The 24,957-nt window shown below is 47.5% G+C and overlaps 1 protein-coding gene across 4 annotated transcripts in view; it reads left to right on the top strand.

The window, feature by feature from the left end:
• Positions 1-6,951: 6,951 nt before the first annotated feature.
• The window catches only part of RCBTB2 (RCC1 and BTB domain containing protein 2), a 125,498-nt gene continuing 107,492 nt past the window's right edge, over positions 6,952-24,957 (top strand). For 3 of the 4 annotated variants that reach the window (XM_069758302.1, XM_069758299.1, XM_069758301.1), the window contains exon 1: positions 6,952-7,058. The gene's annotated coding sequence lies outside the window, so the exon portion shown is untranslated. Of the gene's footprint in view, positions 7,059-7,899; positions 7,919-24,957 lie in introns of those variants that run through there. The other variant, XM_069758300.1, reaches the window with a different exon arrangement.

Here is a 24,957-nt window from a genome sequence, read left to right as displayed (position 1 = left end):
TTATAATGTAAGGTTCTCTTCTACACCCCCAATTATTACAATGTAAGGTTCTCTCCTTCACCAATAATTCTTAGAATGTAAGGTCCTCTATTCCACCACCAATTCTTATAATGTAAGGTCCTCTCCTCCACCACCAATTCTTATGATGTAAGGTCCTCTCCTCCACCACGAATTTTTATAATGTAAGGTCCTCTCCTCCACCAATTTTTATAATGCAAGGCCCTCCCCTCCACCCCCATTTCTTATAAGGTACGGTAATTTCCTCCACCCCTAATTCTTATAATGTAAGATCCTCTACTCCACCACCAATTCTTATAATGTAAGGTCCTCCCCTCCACCCCCCATTCTTATAACGTAAGGTCCTCCCCTCCACCCCAAATTCTTATAATGTAAGGTCCTCTCCTCCACCCCCAGTTCTTATAATGCAAGGTCCTCTCCTCCACCCCCCATTCTTATAATGTAAGGTCCTCTCTTCCACCCCCAATTCTTATAATGTAAGGTCCTCCCCTCCACCTCCAATTCTTATAATTCAAGATGCTCTCCTCCACCTCCAATTCTTATAATGTAAGGTCCTCTCCTCCACCAATTTTTATAATGCAAGGCCCTCCCCTCCACCCCCATTTCTTATAAGGTACGGTAATTTCCTCCACCCCTAATTCTTATAATGTAAGATCCTCTACTCCACCACCAATTCTTATAATGTAAGGTCCTCCCCTCCACCCCCCATTCTTATAACGTAAGGTCCTCCCCTCCACCCCAAATTCTTATAATGTAAGGTCCTCTCCTCCACCCCCAGTTCTTATAATGCAAGGTCCTCTCCTCCACCCCCCATTCTTATAATGTAAGGTCCTCTCTTCCACCCCCAATTCTTATAATGTAAGGTCCTCCCCTCCACCTCCAATTCTTATAATTCAAGATGCTCTCCTCCACCTCCAATTCTTATAATGTAAGGTCCTCTACTCCACCACCAATTCTTATAATGTAAGGTCCTCTACTCCACCCCAATTCTTATAATGTAAGGTCCTCTACTCCACCACCAATTCTTATAATGTAATGTCCTCCCCTCCACTCCCAATTCTTATAATGTAAGGTCCTCTACTCCACCACCAATTCTTATAATGTAAGGTCCTCTGTTATGACCTGGTGGTCAGGACAATAATGGACCTGGTGGTTAAGAGCACACGGAAAGACCTGATAGTTACTGATAATATAGGACGAGCTCTGGGACGTGGGAACTCTGCTGACCGCAATCCCTAATCCTATCAACCACACTAGAAATAGCCGTGGATTGCTCCTAACGCTCCCTATGCAACTCGGCACAGCCTAAGGAACTAGCTAGCCCTAAAGATAGAAAAATAAAGCCTACCTTGCCTCAGAGAAATTCCCCAAAGGAAAAGGCAGCCCCCCACATATAATGACTGTGAGGAAAGATGAAAATACAAACACAGAGATGAAATAGATTAAGCAAAGTGAGGCCTGACTTACTGAACAGACTGAGGATAGGAAAGGTAGCTTTGTGGTCAGCACATAAACCTACAAAAAGACCACGCAGAGGGCGCAAAAAGACCCTCCGCACCGACTCACGGTGCGGAGGCGCTCCCTCTGCGTCCCAGAGCTTCCAGCAAGCAAGACAACAATCAGAATAGCAAGCTGGACAGAAAAATAGCAAACCAGAGAAAAACAAGCAGTCACTTAGCTTCTGCTGGGAAGACAGGTCACAAGAACGATCCAGGAGTGAACTAGACCAATACTGGAACATTGATCGGTGGCATGGAGCAAAGATCTAAGTGGAGTTAAATAGAGGAGCCAGCTAACGAATTAACCTCGTCACCTGTGGAAGGAAACTCAGAAACACCCACAGCCACCAGAGAAAGTCCATGGACAGAACCAGCCGAAGTACCATTCATGACCACAGGAGGGAGCCCGACAACAGAATTCACAACAGTCCTCCCCTCCACTCCCAATTCTTATAATGTAAGGTCCTCTCCTCCACCACCAATTCTTATAATGCTAAGTCCTCTACTCCACCACCAATTCTTATAATGTAAGGTCCTCTCCTCCACCCCCAATTCTTATAATGTAAGGCAGGGGTGTCAAACTGCATTCCTCGAGGGCTGCAAACAGGTAATGTTTTCAGGATTTCCTTGTACTGCACAGGTGATGATTTAATCACCTACACAAATTATGAGTTGGTGATTAAATTATCACCTGTGCAGTACAAGGAAATCCTGAAAACATGACCTGTTTGCAGCCCTCGAGGAATGCAGTTTGACACCCCTGATGTAAGGTCCTCTCCTCCACCTCCAATTCTTATAATGCAAGGTCCACTCCTCCACCTCCAATTCTTATAATTTAAGGTCCTCTACTCTACCACCAATTCTTATAATGTAAGGTCCTCTCCTCCACTTCCAGTTCTTATAATGTAAGGTCCTCTCTCACACCCTCCACTGCCAATTCATATACTATAAAAAATGACAGTACTTGCCTCTCCTAGTGATCCCCTGTGGCTCTGCTTTCTTACTCTTGTGGCTGGCACGTACATGTTAAATGACGCAGCAGACATGATGACGTCTTGCACCTGCTGAGTCATAAAAGAGGTGACAAGCTGCAACTCTCTATTGCTGACAGTGGAGTTACAGGAATGCTATCTGAGCAGAGATAAGGTGCATGAAAAATTATGATGAGGGGAATGTAGCCATGGGCTGTATCCTATATTGCCAACATTATAAACTGCCCCTGGCCATCATATGGCACAACGTGTTACAGACATCATGACTGTCTCCATTAGACTCACAATCTGAATTCCCCATTGGTATGTTTTTGGAGTGTGTACTTGTAAATAACTCATGAAAGTAATAAAGTTATGTTAAAACCAAGCACACCAATGTTTTTCTTGTGAAATTCTCAATAAGTTTGATGCGTCACATGACCCTCTTCCCATTGGAAAAAATAAAGTTGGATCCAAAATGGCCGCCGTGGTCACCACCCATCTTGAAAGGTTTTCCCCCTCCAATATACTAATGTGCACAAACAGGAAGTTGACATCACCAACCATTCCCATTTTATTTAGGTGTATCCATATACATAGCCCACCCTGTATAAGAAATACATAGATTACTCTGGAATCAATAGACATAGTATCGCAGAGTTCAAGGTATTATAATATTCAGCTTCCCATGAGCTATATGCCCATACAGACAGCAGGGGAGGGAGGATTCTACTGACAGATTCCATTTAATGTTGCTAATGTTTTCTAAATATTAATATATTGAGCAATAGAAATATTTGACTTTTTCGCTTTACAATTCATTTAGTTTTTACAACTTAGAAGCGTGGTAGGGTTCATAATAAAAAATCCCTGGACACATCAGGCCCTGAGCTCTGATCGTATCAGCACTGATCTGTGGTTCTACTGTCAGTTCCGATGCGGTGATAGGTAGCTCATGTGACGCCCTCCATTGCCCACATCGAGGTATTGGGCATAATGGGCAACAAGCCACTCTGTTTTGGCCTGTAATTTTGATAGATTCTGTGATGAAAGCTTCAACACAGATATGAGGAGGCTGATACATGGTGCCAACTAAGGACGGCGAGCTGCCCTGCTCCGGGACTCCAAATGTGACTGAGGTCTTGCAAAGCTTTATGCTCAGCTATATAGGAAATGCAGAGCATCACCTACAACACCGCCATCTACAGGAAATGCAGAGCATCACCTACAACACCGCCATCTACGGGAAATGCAGAGCATCACCTACAACACCGCCATCTACGGGAAATGCAGAGCATCACCTACAACACCGCCATCTACAGGAAATGCAGAGCATCACCTACAACACCGTCATCTACAGGAAATGCAGAGCATCACCTACAACACTGCCATCTACAGGAAATGCAGAGCATCACCTACAACACCGTCATCTACAGGAAATGCAGAGCATCACCTACAACACTGCCATCTACAGGAAATGCAGAGCATCACCTACAACACCGCCATCTACGGGAAATGCAGAGCATCACCTACAACACCGCCATCTACGGGAAATGCAGAGCATCACCTACAACACCGCCATCTACAGGAAATGCAGAGCATCACCTACAACACCGCCATCTACAGGAAATGCAGAGCATCACCTACAACACCGCCATCTACGGGAAATGCAGAGCATCACCTACAACACCGCCATCTACGGGAAATGCAGAGCATCACCTACAACACCGCCATCTACGGGAAATGCAGAGCATCACCTACAACACTGCCATCTACAGGAAATGCAGAGCATCACCTACAACACCGCCATCTACGGGAAATGCAGAGCATCACCTACAACACCGCCATCTACAGGAAATGCAGAGCATCACCTACAACACTGCCATCTACAGGAAATGCAGAGCATCACCTACAACACTGCCATCTACAGGAAATGCTCAACATCACCTACAACACCGCCATCTACGGGAAATGCAGAGCATCACCTACAACACCGCCATCTACGGGAAATGCAGAGCATCACCTACAACACTGCCATCTACAGGAAATGCAGAGCATCACCTACAACACTGCCATCTACAGGAAATGCAGAGCATCACCTACAACACCGCCATCTACAGGAAATGCAGAGCATCACCTACAACACTGCCATCTACAGGAAATGCAGAGCATCACCTACAACACCGCCATCTACAGGAAATGCAGAGCATCACCTACAACACCGCCATCTACAGGAAATGCAGAGCATCACCTACAACACTGCCATCTACAGGAAATGCAGAGCATCACCTACAACACCGCCATCTACAGGAAATGCAGAGCATCACCTACAACACTGCCATCTACAGGAAATGCAGAGCATCACCTACAACACCGCCATCTACAGGAAATGCTCAACATCACCTACAACACTGCCATCTACAGGAAATGCAGAGCATCACCTACAACACCGCCATCTACAGGAAATGCAGAGCATCACCTACAACACTGCCATCTACAGGAAATGCAGAGCATCACCTACAACACCGTCATCTACAGGAAATGCTCAACATCACCTACAACACTGCCATCTACAGGAAATGCAGAGCATCACCTACAACACCGCCATCTACAGGAAATGCAGAGCATCACCTACAACACTGCCATCTACAGGAAATGCAGAGCATCACCTACAACACCGCCATCTACAGGAAATGCAGAGCATCACCTACAACACCGCCATCTACAGGAAATGCAGAGCATCACCTACAACACCGCCATCTACAGGAAATGCAGAGCATCACCTACAACACCGCCATCTACAGGAAATGCTCAACATCACCTACAACACTGCCATCTACGGGAAATGCAGAGCATCACCTACAACACCGCCATCTACGGGAAATGCAGAGCATCAACTACAACACCACCATCTACAGGAAATGCAGAGCATCACCTACAACACTGCCATCTACAGGAAATGCAGAGCATCACCTACAACACCGCCATCTACAGGAAATGCAGAGCATCACCTACAACACCGCCATCTACAGGAAATGCTCAACATCACCTACAACACCGCCATCTACAGGAAATGCAGAGCATCACCTACAACACCGCCATCTACAGGAAATGCTCAACATCACCTACAACACCGCCATCTACAGGAAATGCAGAGCATCACCTACAACACCGCCATCTACGGGAAATGCAGAGCATCACCTACAACACCGCCATCTACAGGAAATGCAGAGCATCACCTACAACACCGCCATCTACAGGAAATGCAGAGCATCACCTACAACACCGCCATCTACAGGAAATGCAGAGCATCACCTACAACACCGCCATCTACAGGAAATGCTCAACATCACCTACAACACCGCCATCTACGGGAAATGCAGAGCATCACCTACAACACCGCCATCTACGGGAAATGCAGAGCATCACCTACAACACCGCCATCTACGGGAAATGCAGAGCATCACCTACAACACCGCCATCTACAGGAAATGCTCAACATCACCTACAACACCGCCATCTACGGGAAATGCAGAGCATCACCTACAACACCGCCATCTACAGGAAATGCAGAGCATCACCTACAACACCGCCATCTACAGGAAATGCAGAGCATCACCTACAACACTGCCATCTACAGGAAATGCAGAGCATCACCTACAACACCGCCATCTACAGGAAATGCAGAGCATCACCTACAACACTGCCATCTACAGGAAATGCAGAGCATCACCTACAACACTGCCATCTACAGGAAATCACAGGGGTGACTAGAGTTTTGCACATATTTGTTTTTCTCTGTATCTAAGCCCTGAGCTCGCTCTTACTTATCTAAGCGCTGAGCTCGCTATTACGGTACTAAGCCTTGAGCTTGCTCTCTTACTGTATCTATGCACGGAGCTCGCACTTACTGTATTTAAGCCCAGCGCTTGCTTTCACTGTATCTATGCCACAAATTCTCTCTCACTGTATCTAAGACCTGAGCTCACTCTTACTATATCTAAGCCCTGAGCTTGCTCTCTTACTGTATCTAAGCCCTGAAGTCGTTCTTACTGTATCTAAGCCCAGCGCTTGCTCTCTCATTGTATCTAAGCCATGAATTCTCTCTCACTGTATCTAATCATGATTTCTGTTTGTATCTAAGCCCTGAGCTTGATCTCTTACTGTATCTAAGCCCTGAATTCTCTCTCACTGAATCTAAGCCCTGAGCTTGCTCTCTCACTGTATCTAAGCCATCAATTCTCTCACTGTATCTAAGCCCGGAGCTCGCTCTCACTGTAGCCATTCACCCGTGTGTACACAATTAGGTCCTCTAGCGGCCGCCGCTTGTACTGCACCCAGTATTTCATTATTACACAATGGAGAGAGCACCGCCTCTTTTACATTCAAATGTGCGACCAAGTAAACGAAAGTGTGACGTCATTATCAGCAGTCGCTCGGTCTTCACGCTGCAATAAGTAGGGGGCGGAGCTAACGGTACGTCACCGATGCCGGTGGTAGTGGGACGTGTGGGGATCGTCATAGTAACAGCTGCTGTAGGACCCCCGGCGGCGCTGTCTGCGGACACCAGGTGGGAAGTGTGACTGCAGCTGTGCGTAGTGTGGGAGGATGACATGGAGTAGAACAGTCTCAGACTCTGTGCCTGGCTGTGGCGGACATACTATTACTCGTCTATATTATTGGTGATTGTGGGGCTTGTCGAGCACGTGTGGCGTAAGATAGTGGGGGGAGTGAGCTCACGTGGCGTATGACTTTGGGGGGAGCGAACTCACGTGGCGTATGACGGTGGGGGGAGCGAGCACGCGCGTGGCGTATGACGGTGGGGGGAGCGAGCACGCGCGTGGCGTATGACGGTGGGGGAGCGAGCACGCGCGTGGCGTATGACGGTGGGAGGAGCGAGCACGCGCGTGGCGTATGACGGTGGGGGGAGCGAGCACGCGCGTGGCGTATGACGGTGGGGGGAGCGAGCACGCGCGTGGCGTATGACGGTGGGGGGAGCGAGCACGCGCGTGGCGTATGACGGTGGGGGGAGCGAGCACGCGCGTGGCGTATGACGGTGGGGGGAGCGAGCACGCGCGTGGCGTATGACGGTGGGATGAGCGAGCACGCGCGTGGCGTATGACGGTGGGGGGAGCGAGCACGCGCGTGGCGTATGACGGTGGGGGGAGCGAGCACGCGCGTGGCGTATGACGGTGGGGGGAGCGAGCACGCGCGTGGCGTATGACGGTGGGGGGAGCGAGCACGCGCGTGGCGTATGACGGTGGGGGGAGCGAGCACGCGCGTGGCGTATGACGGTGGGGGGAGCGAGCACGCGCGTGGCGTATGACGGTGGGGGGAGCGAGCACTCGTGGTGTAGGGGGCGAGGGGTCATGAGTTATATATGAGAGCAAGCAGTATGTATGATGACAGGCGTGCGGTGCAAGAGGCTGGGTAAGCACGTATGGTGCGTGATGATGGAGACTGTCCAGTGTCAGACGTTGGCGTTCCTCACCCATAGACTAATATGCGAACTGTTATGGAGCCTTCTCACACATCTGTATAGTTTCTGCGTGATATCACGGATTATACGGCCGCACGTTCCCATCTCATAATCTGAGCTAATGTCTTCATGTTTGTCTGTAATGCTGTGAGATTGAGACACAAAATTCACGGTCTGCAGGGAATTGTGACCTTAACGCCGGGATCACACATGCGAGAAACACGTTCGTGTCTCGCATGTGAAATCCAAGCTCTGGCGCCGGCACTCCAGAGCAGAGCGTGCGGCTCCATGTGTTGCTATGCGGCCGCACGCTCCGCTCCACAGTGCCGGCGCCACAGCTTGGATTTCACATGCCAGACACGGACGTGTTTCTCGCATGTGTGATCCTGGCCTTATACCAATGAAAAACTTCACTCGCTATACGGTCTTGTGAATTATGGCTTTTCTTGCTGTAATCATTAGATTCCATTACTTATTATTTTGCTTCCTTATGTAGCGCCATCATATTCTGCAGCGGTTTACAGACCTCATCATCACTGCCCCCATTGGGGCTCACAATCTATATACCTATCAGTATGTCTTTGGAGTGCGCAGGCGCCAGGAAAGGTTAGAGAGCCCCGACACCTGCGCACTGCAGTACTTTGCTCTGCCCTCAACAGGACACACAAAGTACACCTGCGCCGCAGCGTGAAGTCAAGAAGAGGACGTCATCCTATGAAGATGGGAGGCCCTGGACCGGACCGCCCCTGGGTGAGTATAATCTAACCTCTTTTTCTTATCTTTCAGGATACATCGGGGGGGCTTATCTACAGCATTACAGAATGCTGTAGATAAGCCCCTGATGCTGGTGGCCGCAGTTTGTAGGCAAATTTTGGGGTGACAGATTCCCTTTAAAAGCAACAGTTTTTATTACAAGAAATATAGATAACTTGCGTTACTGCACAGTATAATAACTTTCAGTACTAAGCTGATGGTAACTTATGTTACAATATGTTACCATCCATTTGATTAAACTTATTGTAAGGTAAGTTACCATCATCTTTGTAACGTAAGCTACCATGGAATGACCCTTGGATATCTTGGGATAGAATAGTGTACTCCTTCTTTTCTGTTGTGTACTGACATACTAGCGAGATCCTGGGTCTCTCGTGCTGCTGTTATGACCAGGGCTGTGCAGTTGGTAAGCCAAACCTCCGACTCCTCAATTTCCCTGACTCAACGACTCCACAGCCCTGCCTCATTACTGAGCATGTGCATAAAGTGCAGCACAGATTCATCTCCACTAAAAGCCCAGATCCTTAGATCAGGAACTGAACAGACATTTATAGGACATTTCATAACTTTCCCAAATTCTTATGAAAACATTTACAGCACATTCTGCAGTGTACTACTGTACCCAATGTCTGATGTATTTTAGGAGTCTGAGATGGTCCATTTTATTCTGACTTAAAATGGACATAAACTCAGATTCCTCAACTCTGACTCCACAACCCTGGTTAAGACACGTGAGCCCTGCGCCATGGCTGTGGCTGCTCCCTCACTTCCTCTTGATGTTCGATTTGTCCGAAGGCGGAGACAGTGACACCAGTGACGAGAACCCCTGTCAACATGAGTGCCAGTGGCACCGATACGGGAGGTGAGTTTAAAGGGACTCTGTCACCTGAATTTGGAGGGAACAATTTTCAGCCATAGGGGCGGGGTTTTGGGGTGTTTGATTCACCCTTTCCTTACCCGCTGGCTGCAATATTGGATTGAAGTTCATTCTCTGTCCTCTGTAGTACATGCCTGCACAAGGCAATCTTGCCTTGCGCAGGCGTGTACTATGGAGGACAGAGAATGAACTTCAATCCAATATTGCAGCCAGCATGCAGCCAGTGGGTAAGGAAAGGGTGAATCAAACACCCCAAAACCCCGCCTCCATGGCTGAAGATTGTTCCCTCCAAATTCAGGTGACAGTGTCCCTTTAAGTGTTTCTATTTTAAGGCAACCAAATATTCAGATCCAGAATGGTTGTCCTAGTAGTGAGCAACCCCTTTAAGGTGAACACAGTTGATCTGTTGTTCCCGGCAATGACCACTATGAAAGGCTCTTTTGATTGTATACATTTGTCCACTATCAGAGCAGATACCAGCTGATTGGTGGGGTGTTTGAGGGCAAGAATCCACCATTCTGATATCTATGATCTAACCTTAGGATATTTCATCAGTACTATAAGCCTGGAGAAAACCTTTAATGCACCCACTTTAAAAACTTGTAGTTTTTACAGTAACATTGCCCAACAGCTCCATCATCTTCTTTTTCCAGGACGTCTCCCTGACAGCACCCTGGAGGACGTCCGCCTCCTACTTGCAGGGACAGGAAATACACATGAGAGGTTAAAAGGTCCCACTCCTCACCTTCTCTTCAGTGTTTTTCCTGTCCCTGCATTGAGGGACACACGAGAGGGAGCACAGTGAGCAACGGCTTACCGGAGGGCTCAGGGAGGATCGTGCGGCTGGTCCAATATCCTTCCCACTGTCAAGTGGCCCAGGGCAGAAACTTCCCAGTGGGGAGTCCCTCTGCTCCAAACACCAGTGAACGGACGGGCTCCTGGGTAAGAGCTGCTCCTCCCGGTGGAAGGCTCTCGGCTCAGGCGCCATCTTGGGAGAAGATGCGCCCGGAACCATGTGTTCCATACAGGAACACGGAGGGGTCAGCAGCTAGCACAAGCGCCAAGCGTCACTTCCGGTGACGTCAACGCTGGATCCGGCCGGCGTTCCACAGCGTGGGACGCGGAAGGGGTTGGTAAAACAAGCGGCAATTTTGATAAGGTGTGTGCTCGATCTGGCAGGCGTCCACTTGGGTAAAGCAGGACTCTTGTATTCTGCGTCGCTGGGTTTACGCTAGGAGTGCATCTTGCAAGGATTCCTAGATGCCTGAAAGAAAAGGAGGCCTGGACATGCACTTAGACACTAAGCCTAGTCCTGATTATCCCTACTCTTGTGTCATCTAGGATAAGGATATCCCACAGACACCCCTCCCAACGGCCAAAAAGCCAGGCAAGGCCTCTGCAAAGAGTAACCGTTGCTCCATATGTCACGTTAAACTTCCAGATGCATACAAAAAAGCACTCTGCAACGCCTGTATCTCTAAAGTGGTACAGGATGAACCACCAACCCTCCTATCTGAATTGAGGAGTTTAATCTGGGAGGAAGTTCAAGCCTCCTTGGCTACTATAACACAACAGCGCCCTTCCAGTCCAGGCCCCAGCCATAAGAGACCTAGATGGGATCCAGAGCAGAGAGATCTTGATCTATCCTGGGATGAGGGATCAGACTTTGGGGGCTCAGACCATGAAGAGGGTGAACTTCCACCGGAGGATCAGGATCAAGGAAGAAAGTATCTCTTTCCAGTAGAGGATACGGAAGATCTGGTACAGGCGATGAGAAATACTATGCAGATGAAGGAGGTTCCGCGTCTCCAGTCCCGACAGGACCTAATGTTTGGAGGTCTTACATCTCAGGGGCAGACAGTGTTCCCTGTAAGCGAACATATCCGGCTTATGATATTACAAGAATGGAAGGAAGCAGAATGCAGATTAGTGATGTCCCGGGACTTTAAGGGCTGCCTACCATTTGACCCAGATGACATCAAAACATGGGAAGAAATCCCTAAAGTCGATGTACCAGTGGCCAAGGTCACAAACAAAACATCAATTCCATTTGAAGACTCGTCAAGCCTCAGAGATGCCATGAACCGCAAGGCAGATATTCTTTTACGCCGAGCTTGGAAGCGTCTGCAGCCCTGATTCACACTAATATTGCGGCTACTTCGGTGGTCAGGTCCATGTTCTTATGGATGCGGCAGTTAGAAGAACATTTTAGTTAATAAGACCCCAAGAGCTGAAATAATTTCATCTCTCCCTATTATAATATCTGCCACGGCCTTCCTAACTGATACTTGGGCCGAATCAGTGAGATTCGCAGCCAGGAACAGCTCCCTGACTAATGCAACCCGTAGAGCTATTTGGCTTAAATCCTGGTCGGGAGATAACGCCTCAAAAAGTAATGTGCCATTCCTTTTTCAGGGTCTAGGGTGTTTGGACAGGCGTTAGATGACATATTAGTTTGCGTCTGATAATTAAAAAAAGGTTTTCCCGAAGATAAACCCAAAATATTTCAGCCCTTTCAGAAAAGGCCACCTCCTCGCAAACAACCTGACCTATAGAGGGCAATGGAGATCCAACAGAGGAACATATAGGAGTTCCTATGCTCAAAGCAGAAGGGGAAAAAATCCCCTTTTTAGATCAAGCTCTAGGTCTAGAAGACCATGACGCCATAGGTTTAGGCGGCAGACTCAGTCTTTTTGTGAACAACTGGAATCAGATCACAAAAAAACAAATACGTCTTAAATATAATATCAGAGGGCTACAGAATAGAACTCATATCTGCCCCGCCTCAAAGGTATATCACGCCAACCACCGTTGCAACCAATTCCTCAATGTTCGCACTTTGTAAACCTTCAGGAGCTTGTCAGCTCCAAGGTCATAATTCGAGTCCCCTCATCAGAGATAGGCAAAGGTCACTACTCTTCCCTATTCTCAATCCCAAAACTGTCAGGGGAAACGCGCACAATCATAACCTTAGAAAAATCGATGAATCCAGCAGGAATGTAGTAAAATCACTAAATTTATTTCTTCATTTTTTTTTTAAAAAAAGGAAAGGGTTGTATCCTATGGTACACCACTTGTAAATAAGTTATAATTTCTTACAGCATTATGCACACATCGCAGCGTTCTTCCGACGCGTTTCGACTAACGTCTTAATCATGGTTCATGGTCGATGTGCGGGAAGCTGACGCCGGGGGACAGACACCGGAATGTAAGTATGTACTGTTTGTGTTTTTTTTAACTTTTACAATGGTAACCAGGGTAAACATCGGGTTACTAAGCGCGGCTCTGCGCTTAGTAACCCGATGTTTACCCTGGTTACCCGGGGACTTTGGCATCGTTGGTCGCTGGAGAGCTACCTGTGTGACAGCTCTCCAGCGACCACACAACGACCTAAACAGCGACGCTGCAGCGATCTGCATCGTTGTCTATATCGAGATATTGCGCCCCACTATTAGGCAATTAACCCCTCCTTGGGACTTTAAACTTGGTCCTCAGGGCTTAGGGCTCTTTGTAAAAAAAAAAAACCTTATGCCCTTCACGAAAACATGCCTATTTCAGTCCTTACATGGAAGACAGCTTTCCTAGTGGCCATTACGACAGCTAAAAGGGTGGGGAGATTCAGGCCCTATCAATTAGGGACCCTTATCTGCAAATTCGTGATGACCACATAATTTTAAAACTAGACCTGTCTTTATCCCCAAGATTGCATCGGTACAAAATCCAAGAGATAATTCTACCCTCCTTTTGCGAAAATGCATCAAATGCAAAGGAGCAGTCTTTGCATTCCCTGGATGTTAGACGGGCAGTAATCGACTATTTAGAAGCCACTAGTACCTGGAGAAAGGACCCTAACATATTTATTCTATTTGGGGGAAAAAATAGAGGCAAAAAAGCTTCCAAAACATCTATAGCTAGATGGATCACAACATTAATTGCTAAAGCCTATACATCAGAAGGGGTAGATTGCCCAGTAGGAATAAAAGCGCATTCTACTAGGGCCATTTCAGCATCATGGGCCGAACGAGCAGGAGCATCTTTAGAACCGATATGAAAGGCCGCAACCTGGGCAAGGGTAAATACATTCTGTAAGCATTATAAACTTGACGTGGTAGCAGGCCAGCAGACATCATTTGGGAGAAAAGTTCTCCAAGCAGTAGTCCCACCCTAAGGGAGTTTTCTTTGGTATTCTCCAGGGTGCTGTCAGGGGGAAAATGGGTATTAGACCTACCGGTAATTTGGTTTCCAGGAGTCTATCCTGACAGCACCGTTACTTTCCCTTCCAATGTATACTGTTTCATATGCTGTAATATGATTTGGTTAAATTAAAAATTTGTTTTGTTGCATCTATCCATGGTGTCGTACTTGTCAAAACACTGAAGAGAAGGGAAGGAGGGGGACCTTTTAACCTCTTGTGTGTATTTCCTGTCCCTGCAAGGAGGAGGAGGACGTCCTCCAGGGTGCTGTCAGGATGGACTCCTGGAAACCGAATTACCGGTAGGTCTAATACCCATTTTCCTTAGAAACTTTAGGTGCCGTGTCTAGAAAAAAAACATAATCAACCAGCAAAATCTGAACTAGCGAGTATAAGAACGGCGTGCAGATATTGCCTTTGATCCCAGGACCCCTGTGGCAGTCGTGCCAGTTATGTGGCATAACCATCCAGTATGACCACACTAGTTTGAGGCCTTTTTTTCTATAAAGTACAATATCAGCACCTTCAGATCTTTCTGCAATATTACATGGCAGAGGTCTGTTGCTATCTTCTGATGTTGTGTAACCACATCATTGAACTTTAGAAATTGTGCTCCTCCTCAATGTCTTCCTGTGTGTAGTCTCACTTGTCATTTCAGGAAGGAAGACAAAATCCTAGAAGGTGGTCTCTCTGAAGATTGTATATGCCGAAACATTACATGTAGGATATCCTGTACCAGAGGAAATGTGCCAAAATAATGTTTGTCTGTGCTGTCAAAAACAAAACCTAAAAACCCCAAAACACCTTAAGCCTAATACCAGTGGAATAGAGACTCATGCAGAGTAGACTACATGGAAATCTGTAAAGTCAGAGAAGACTTGGACAACATAAGTGAAATGATGTTGATGTCCTTATACAGAAGTGGCAGCAGCAGGTTAAAAGGGTTTTCCATTTTCAGGAAGGTGGACCCAAAACTATAAAATACCTAAAAGTACACAGGCTGTTTTTTACCCTAGTTGGGTCCAGCTCATACTCCCTGCCACTCATCTAGTCTCTGTGGTTTGGCTGCAAAGGTGATGTTTTGTCAACAGTGGCCATCACTGCTTTAGTTTATCACTGAGTTCAATGGCTATGCCAAGGTAGATGGCACGAGCAGCTGAGCTTAGTGACTGGCTACAGCACTGTTATGTGCTGTCAATGTGACATCACCACTGCAGCCAAAACACCAAGACCTGAGCAGCGAGGTGGAGCAGGCACTGGATCCGGGGAGGGTGAGAACTTGCTCTTTGTTATTTTAGGGGTCCGCTTTCCTAAAATTGGGAAAACCTCTATTAACTCAATCTTCCTCTGTTCTATTGGTGTCCCATGTTTGTAGTCATGCACAAAAGTGCTGTCCACTATGCTTTTGCCACGACATTTTTGCTACCCCATCTGAGAGCAACATGATATAGGGTTAGAAAACATTTATTATTACACCATTTATTCCATGGCGCTTTACATGTGAGGGGTATACATAAAAAACAGTACAATAATCTTAATACAAGTCACCACTGGTACAAAAGGAGAGAGGACCCTGCCCGTGAGGGCTCACAATCTACAAGGGATGGGTGAGACTACAGTAGGCGAGGGTAGAGCTGGTCGTGCAGCGGTTTGGTATATCTGTGGTTACTGCAGGTTGTAGGCTTGTCGGAAGAGGTAGGTTTTCAGGTTGTTTTTGAAGGTTTCCACGGTAGGTGAGAGTCTGATATGTTGTGGTAGGGCGTACCACAGTATGGAGGATGCGTGGGAGAAATCTTGTATGCGATTGAGGGAAGTATAGGAGATTTTGTGAAGATCGGATGTTGCGTGCAGGTAATACCGGGAGACCAAGTCACAGATGTATGGGGGACACACAAAGCCATCCGCAATATTTCATGGTTAGTGTTTTGAACTAGTCATTGGGTAATGGGGAGCCAGTGCAGGGATTAGCAGGGGAATAGTGGGGGGACAAGTGGATTAGTCGGGCAGCAGAGTTTAGAATAGATTGGAGGGGTGCAAGAGTGTTAGAGTGGAGGCTACAGAGCAGGAGGTTGCAGTAGTTAAGGCGGGAGATGATGAGGGCATGGACTAGGATTTTTGCAGATTCTTGGTTTAGGAATGCACGGATCCGGGAAATATTTTTGAGTTGAAGTTGGCAGGAAGTGGAAAGGGCTTGGATATGTGGTTTGAAGGAGAGATCCGTGTCAAGGATTACCCCGAAGCAGCGAGCTTGTGGGACTGGGGAGCGTGAGCAGCTATTTAATAGATAAGTCTGTTGGGGGAGTCGAGTGAGATGGGGAGAAAAAATGATGAATTAAGTTTTAGAAATCTAGCGGAGAAGAAGGATGAAATAGCAGACAGACATTGTGACATTCTGGTTAGTAGGGTGGTGATATCTGGTCCAGAGATGTAGATCTGTGTCGTCGGCATAGAGATTATACGGAAAGCCATGGGACTCTGAGCTATCTGAGGCCAAAGGTATAAATGGAGAAGAGCAGAGGCCCTAGAACTAAACCTTGCGGGATTCCGACAGATAAAGCGCGAGGTGAGGAGGTTGAGTGGGAGATGCTGAATGTCCCATCTGTTAGGTACGACGAAATCCAAGATAGGGCCAAGTCAGTGATGCCAAGAGATGAGCGGGTCTGTAATAGTAGGAAATCTTCCACTGTGTCAAAGGCAGAGGACAGGTCTAGGAGGAGGAGGACCGAGTAGTGTCGCTTGGCTTTGGCAGTTAATAGGTCATTGGTGACTTTAGTTAGGGCAGTTTCAGTGGAGTGATGCGGTCAAAGAGGGAGCAGGAAGAGAGGTGGGAGGACATTTCAAGATGGACGTGGTGTTCCAGTAGTTTTGAGGCATAGGGGAGAAGTGATATGGGGCAATAGCTAGATGCAGAGGATGGGTCAAGGGAGGGCTTTTTCAGGATAGGTGTGATTGAGGCATGTTTAAAGCATGAGGGGAAAATACCAGTTGTTAGTGATAGGTTGAAGAGATGATTTAGGGTTGGGATTTAGACTGTGGTGAGGTTTGGGATGATGTGGGATGGGATCGGGTCAAGTGCACAGGTGGTGAGATGTGATCTTGAGATTAGAGTGGAGAGTCGATCTTCTGTAATGGTGAAGTTGGTTTTGGAGGAGGAGTGCTGAGAAATTAGGAGAAAGGGCTTTGGGGGTTGTCGACCGAAACTGTCTCTGATGTGGTCAATCTTCTGCTTGAAGAATGAGGCAAAGTCTTCGGCCGAGATGAGTGGAGAGGGAGGGGGTGCGGTGGACAGAGAAGAGAATTGAAAGTGTTGAAAAACTGTTTATGGTTGTGGGACAGGGGGATATGAGAGATGAGAAGTAGGTTTGTTTTGCTGCAGCGAGTGTAGCCTTGAAAGTAGTAAGGTACTTTTTTTTTTTTAATGCGATGAAGTGCTCGTTGGAGTGGGACCTTTTCCATCTCCGCTAAGCAACCCTGGTAGCCCGTCTCAGTTCTTTGGTCAGGCTGTTGTGCCAGGGCTGTCTGTTAATTTTGAGAGCTTTATGTGTGAGGGGCAACGGATTCCAGAGCTACAGCTATTGTGATGTTATATAAAGCAGCATCCGCATTGTGTAGGGAATTTATGTCTGTAAGAGGGAGGAGGGATTCAGAGAGTGAGTGTATATCAAGGTGTTTAAGATTTCTGCGAGGGGTGCAAGATTGTGGACAGGGAAGAGAATGTGAGTAGTTGTGGTCAGAAAGAGGGAGAGGTGAGTTAGAGAGGTTAGATAGGGCACAGAGGCGGGCGAAAATGAGGTCCAATGTGTGGCCATCTTTGTGAGTGGCGACAAGACCATTGAGCGAGGCCGAAGAGGAAGTGAGAGAAGTTTAGTGGCAACTGAGAGGGAAGTGTCAATGGGGATGTTGAAGTCGTCCATTATGATAGTGGGGATGTCTGTGGAAAGGAAATGAAGTAGCCAGGTGGTGAGGTGGTCAAAAAAGGGGGTGGCTGGCCCTGGGGGCGGTAAATAACAGCCAGTTGGAGGGAGAATAGATGCGCACAGAGTGCACCTCAAAGGAAGGGAGGGTAACAGAGGATGGCAGTGGGATTGGGATGAAGGAGCATTTATCTGAGAGGAGAAAACCAACTCCTCCACCATGCATGGCATTCTCTTGATGAGCTTCAAGAGGTAGTCACCGGAAATGGTCTTCCAACAATATTGAAGGAGTTCCCAGAGATGCTTAGCACTTGTTGGCCCTTTTGCCTTCACTCTGCGGTCCAGCTCAGCCCAAACCATCTCTATTGGGTTCAGGTCTGGTGACTGTGGAGGCCAGGTCATCTGTCGTAGCACCCCATCACTCTCCTTCTTGGTCAAATAGCCCTTACACAGCCTGGAGGTGTGTTTAGGGTCATTGTCCTGTTGAAAAATTAAAGATGGTCCAACTAAACGCAAACCGGATGGAATAGCATGCCGCTGCAAAATGCTGTGGTAGCCATCCTGGTTCAGTATGCCTTCAATTTTGAATAAATCTCCAACAGTGTCACCAGCAAAGCACCCCACACCATCACACCTCCTCCATGCTTCACGGTGGGAACCAGGCATGTAGAGTCCATCTGTTCACCTTTACTGCATCGCACATAGACACGGTGATTGGAACCAAAGATCTCAAATTTGGGGGGGCGTGGCTATGTAGCCGAGCGGAGAGGACGTGTCTGGCTGGAGCTCCTGTGATCCTGATTTGAATCCTGCAATATACTCACCCAGAAGGGTTCCTTCAGCTGCCGCTGTGTTCCCCTGGATAACTGGAGGCGCCTGACTTCAGAGGAGGTGGTCGGTGCAGCTGCGGCTGGGTGAGCGCCGGGGAAGCCAGGACGGTGGACGGTCCTTGAAGGAGATGGCGGCCATTTTACCTGCCGCGTGCGCTGGTGGTGAAAGACGTGGAGCGGCGGCAGTCAGCTCAAGGGGAGTTAGCTGGACGCAGGCGAAGCTCCGGAAGGTACGATGGGGACCGCGCGGTGTGAGCCCTGAGAAACGGGCCCTGCGCTCCCCCCCCCCCCCCCCCCCCCCCATCCTCAATACGGTATAGTGCCTGATAGTTCCAGTGTCAGCTCCCAAACGGATGTATCTCCCTCCGCTCCCGCCATTCAAAAACTGCGGACACTGTGGTGCCTGGTGGGTGGTTGACCTGCTGAGCACCACACAGAGATTGAGATATAAATAACTTCACCGCATACAAACATTGTTTGGAGGAGGACCCTATATCTCTTGATAAACATTGAGCTTTATTTATCTCGGCTTTGTTCCCCTGACTTGCACCTCCCCCCAGGGTAATAAGTGCAGCAGCTGCAATAAATCCTTGGTGCCACACTCTGCTTCCTCCTTAATTATCTTCTGTAGGCTGTGTAGATTCTTAGACTTATTTGCTCTGCAACACATTGCTGCATTAACTGAGTAGTGACTGTATTTAACTATAGTGCAACAGTGCCTGGACCTTATTTCACAAAACATTAACTATGCATTGTCCAAGAACCTCGGGTGCAACTGAAAAATTGAGAAAATATGCACGACCTGACCCCCCTGATAACCTGCGGTCGAATAAAGCTAATTCACCTGGGGCCAAGACTGCTAGTCAGCCAAAAAACTGCTTCTGATAGTGAGAAGGATGGAAATCGGGGGGATTTAACTTTGAAACAAGCGTCCGAGCAGTTAATGCAGGCTATATCACTAACCAGGAGATCCTTAACTGGAAAATAGAGGAGGTGTACTCTGAGTTGGGATGCCTGCGACAGGACATGCAATCCATGAGGGGCCGCATTGTGGAGGTGGAGTCCCAGGTATCTCGCCTGGAAGACAACTCTGTACCCATGGAAATTAAATTGACAAAAGTGTCTGGCTCTATAAATGCCTGGAAGCAAAAGGCAGACTACCTGGAAAATAGACTACGTCTGAATAATATCCGCATTATTGGGCTCCCAGAACGCTCAGAGGGTCAGCAACTGGAACAATTCCTGGAGAGTTGGCTTAAAGATACTTTGGGAGACTAATTCTCCTCTACCTTCTCTGTGGAAAGGGCTCATAGAGTACCAACAAAACCTCTTCCACCGGGCACCCCACCGAGACCCTTTTTGGCGCGCCTTGATTTGCAGAGATAGAGATGCAGTGCTCCGCAAGGCAAGACAAAAAAGCCCCATAAAATGTAATAATGCCGCTATATCAATATTCCCGGATTTCTCTATGGAATTGCAGAAACAACGTGCCCAATTCATGGAGATAAAGAAACAACTCCGGGAAAACAACATTTTATATTCAATGATTTATCCAGCCCGTCTCAAGATTATTTACAAGGGTTCTTCCTCTTTCTTTATGACCCCAGCAGAAGCCAAAGATTGGATGCGATCTCATGTGGGAGCGAATGGGGGGGGGGGGAAATCCTAAATTACCTGCCGTCTTTACATATAGATACTCCGGACATGGAACTCTTTTTCACTGGGTTTTCTTCTCCTTTTATTTTTTTTCTTCCATTTTTAATGAGAAGAGCTCTTTCTGCCAAAGTCCAAGAAAACAACTATACCGGACTCTGCTTTCAGAGATGGTACCCTCTTTTTTTTTTTTTTTTTTTTTCTTCTGTTGGACAGCAATAGGAGCAATAAACTTTGCTCCCTCTTGAAGCATATTTTGCTTTATCTTGTTTTAGTATTGTTAGGAATTGGTTATATAGGAATTGCTGCCATGTTTTTCTCCATTTTATACCAGAAATGTGATTGGCGTGACAATGTGTATTATTTGTGGTTGAGGAGGTAAGGCATCTGATCTTACATGTTTGATCTGGAATGTGAGAGGTCTTGGAACACCCCGAAAGAAAGTTAAAGGGAACCTGTCACCCCCAAAATCGCGGGTGAGGTAAGCCCACCGGCATCGGGGGCTTATCTACAGCATTCTGGAATGCTGTAGATAAGCCCCCGATGTATCCTAAAAGATGAGAAAAAGACGTTAGATTATACTCACCCACGGGCAGTCCCGCTGTTGGTTCGGGTCCGGCGCCTCCCATCTTCATCAGATGACGTCCTCTTCGGGTCTTCACGCTGCGGCTCCGGCGCAGGCATACTTTGTCTACCCTGTTGACGGCAGAGCAAAGTACTGCAGTGCGCAGGCGCTGGGAAAGGTCAGAGAGGACCCGGACTAAGGGTACCGTCACACACTGCCATTTCGATCGCTACGACGATACGATTCGTGACGTTCCAGCGATATCGTTACGATATCGCTGTGTCTGACACGCAGCAGCGATCAGGGATCCTGCTGAGAATCGTACGTCGTAGCAGATCGTTTGGAACTTTGTTTCGTCGCTGGATCTCCCGCTGTCATCGCTAGATCGGTGTGTGTGACACCGATCTAGTGATGCGATCCAGCGATGCGTTCGCTTGTAACCAGGGTAAACATCGGGTTACTAAGCGCAGGGCAGCGCTTAGTAACCCGATGTTTACCCTGGTTACCAGCGTAAATGTAAAAAAAACCAAACAGCACATACTTACATTCCGGTGTCCGTCAGGTCCCTTGCCGTCTGCTTCCCGCACTGTGACTGCCGGCTGTAAAGTGAAAGCAGAGCAGAGCGGTGACGTCACCGCTGTGCTGTGCTTTCACTTTACGGCCGGCAGTCAGTGAGTGTGGGAAGCAGACGGCAAGGGACAGACACCGGAATGTAAGTATTTACTGTTTGTTTTTTTGCTGGTAACAAGGGTAAACATCGGGTTACTAAGCGCGGTCCTGCGCTTAGTAACCCGATGTTTACCCTGGTTACCCAGGGACCTCGGCATCGTTGGTCGCTGGAGAGCTGTCTGTGTGACAGCTCCCCAGCGAACACACTACGATTTACCTACGATCACGGCCAGGTCGTATCGCTGGTCGTGATCGTAGGTAAATCGTATAGTGTGACGGTACCCTAACAGCGGGAATGCCCCTGTGCCAATGTGTTTGCATATGTGACTCACCTGCAGTGAAGTGTGCAATCTTCAAATTTGCCTGAAATGGGCTGGACAAGCTGGAAAGACCCCAAGGCAAATGCCACCTGCAGGTAATTTGACCTTTGAAATGGTGTATCATTTGTGTGTGTTGGTGGAGTATAAACAGAGCAAGTATGCAATTGAATAGGCAGTGTGTGTTTACAAATGAGTTTGCATATGTGATTCACCTGCAGTGAAGTGTGCAATCCTCCAATGTGCCTGAAATCAGCTGGGCAAGGAGTTTGGCAAGCTGGAAAGCCCCCAAGGCAAATGTTAGATTTGTTTGTGATGTCTGTAAGCAGCTTTGGGGTAGTGTGGTGCTACCTGCAGGTCATTTTTCCTTACTGCAGGTTTATGAAAATTAATGTTTAAACTGTATTTTGTGATCACATCATGGATGTGTGGTTTGTTTGGCTATTTTCTTGTTGAAGGGGGCAAGTTTACCTTTCAAATGGTGTATCATTTGTGGGTGCAGTATAAATAGAGATACAAAGTAATCACCGAAAAAGAGTTTAGAAATAATATAGAAGGATAAAAAAAAAATTCACACACAAAGTATTTCTGCTGCCTGAATGACCCGAACTACATTGGTGGAAAAAAAGGATTTACTCAGCCACTAAGGCCATGTTCACACTATGCGGTTTTTACTGCGGAATCGCGGCGATTTTGCCGCTGCGGATCCGCAGCTGTTTTCCATGCAGGGTACAGTACAATGTTACCCTATGGAAAACAGAAACCGCAGTGCACATGATGCAGAAAAACCCGAAAAAAACCGCGCAGAATTGCTGCGGAAAAAAAGAAGGACCATGTTACTTCTTTGTGCAGAATCGCAGCGATTCTGCACCCATAGAAATGCATTGATCCGCTTACTTCCCGCATGGGGCTGTGCCCACCATGCGGGAAGTAATGCGGATAATGTGCGGGTTATACCTGGGGTGGAGGAGAGGAGACTCTCCTCCAGGCCCCGGGAACCATATTTGTATTAAAAAAAAATTAAAATAAAAAATCATGTTATACTCACCTCTGCAGTCTCAGCGCTGCACGCGGCCGTCCGGTCTCAGGTTTGCTATGCGACCAGGACCTTCGGTGACGTCGCGGTCACATGACCGTGACGTCACCGAAGGTCCTGGTTGCACAGCATCTTTGGAACCGGACCGCCGCCTGCAGCGCCCAGGAGATCGGGACGTCAGAGGGTGAGTATACCATGATTTTATTATTTTTAACATTACTATTGATGCTGCATATGCAGCATCAATAGTAGGGGTGGAACCCGCAGGACAAACCGCGATAAATCTGCAGGGATAACCGCAGCGGGTTTGCCCTGCAGATTTATCAAATCCGCTGCGGGAGAACCCGCAGGATAAAAAGGAGCATGTGAATGTGGCCTAATTGTGTAAGGTCTCCCACTTAAAAAGATGAAGGAGAGGCCTGTAATTGACATCATAAGTAGACCCCAACTATGAGAGTCAAAATGAGAAAACAAATCCAGAAAATCACCTTGTCTGATTTGGCAAGATTTATTTTGCAAATTATGGTGTAAAATAAGTATTTGGTCATTAACAAAAGTTAATCTCAACATTTTGTTATATATCCTTTGTTGGCATGTACTGGCTTAAGCAGGGGAACATGTCTCTGCAGGATCTGAGTTGCTGGCGGCGTAGTGTGTTACCGATGGTAGCCTTGGTTACGATGGTCCCAGCTCTATGCAGGTCATTCATTAGATCCCCCCCGTGTGGTTCTGGGATTTTTGCTCGCCGTTCTTGTGATAATTTTGACCCCACGGAGTGAGATCTTGCGTGGAACCCCAGATCAAGGGAGATTATTGGTGGTCTTGTATTTCAGAAACTATGTTAGGGCTAGTGGAACGCCCCAAATAATTAGAGTAAAGGAATAAGGTGCGTTCGCAGCCCGGGGTCCACCGAGCCGAGATGGTACCTGCTGCTAAGCAATGACGGACTATATGGCGGTACAATGAGGATACACATGGGTTAGCTTCACCCTGCGTGAAAGAAGCGAACCCTGTTGCGTCACAGGGCCGCAGTACCGTACGTAACAAAACTAATAAATAGCACACGAGTGCGAGCTGTGCCGTACTAGCGGACGCCACTAACCACCCAGACTTGGGCTAAAGAAGCACTCTAATGGCGCGTGGCGCCGTACTGGCGGTCACAGCTGTAGACGCTGTTTCGTGTGTTAACGTTGTGAGTTCAGCCGGGCGCTAGATAGCAGCCATACACCTTACGCGAACAGTCATACACAAGGGATGGGTTTATTAAGGAACGACTTGCACTCATCAACACACACACGATTACAATTGTATGCTAGCGCATGGCCGTGCGGCCATGCAAACCTTTTATAGCTGCAGCACGTTCAGGACCTTCCCAGAAGGACCAATGGAAGGCTGCCACAGAAGTTGATCACCTTCAGGACCTTCCTGGAGGACCAATGGGATCTGCTGCAGTATCTGAGCATGTGACCCTCGATCTCCCAACGGGAGATCTTGCCCTGGGCATGCTCAGAAGGGGAAAAGCAGGACTTAGTCCCAAAAGCGTCTGCTCCCCGCTGCCCAGCATTGGCTTCAATGGCAGAAGCCGGAAAAGCAGCAGTAACTCTTTGCACAGAATGAGACTGAGCAAGTTGCTGGGACCGATGTCTCCGCTGAGCAGGCTCTACTGCGGCTGATGCAGAATGAGAGACCGCAGCAGACATGGTTCGAGATTCCCCCTGTGCAGCGGCGGGAACTCGACTAACACTATATCTCTCAAAAAAATCCTATAGAGGTGTAGTGATCATTTATGGACTCACAGGTGTTTCATTACAGAATTGGACTTTCTTAGAGCAATATCTGCTGAAGTAGACTGTGGATGCAAAAATTGCTCTACGAACGTCCAATAGCACTTATTCGTTTCTGAGCCCTGCTGTGTGTCCAAACAGAAGTTTTCAATCATATATAGGTTATTGGTGTAAATTGTGGAGTCTGTTTTCGCCCGTTAAAATTTTTAAAATGAAAAATTTGGGGCTAAAGAAATATTTTTGTAGAAAAGTTTGTTTAATTATTCATTACAGTTTGCATTAAAGAGGTTGTCCACTACTTTATCATTGATGACCTATCCTGATGCAGCCTGTCATCCAGCAGGGACACTGAGCAGCGTGTGCTTAGTGTCTCTCTGTG

This window comes from Ranitomeya imitator, chromosome 3, assembly GCF_032444005.1.
Source record: "Ranitomeya imitator isolate aRanImi1 chromosome 3, aRanImi1.pri, whole genome shotgun sequence".
NCBI classification, from domain to species: Eukaryota; Metazoa; Chordata; class Amphibia; order Anura; family Dendrobatidae; genus Ranitomeya; species Ranitomeya imitator.
This window is presented reverse-complemented; position numbering and strand designations above follow the sequence as displayed.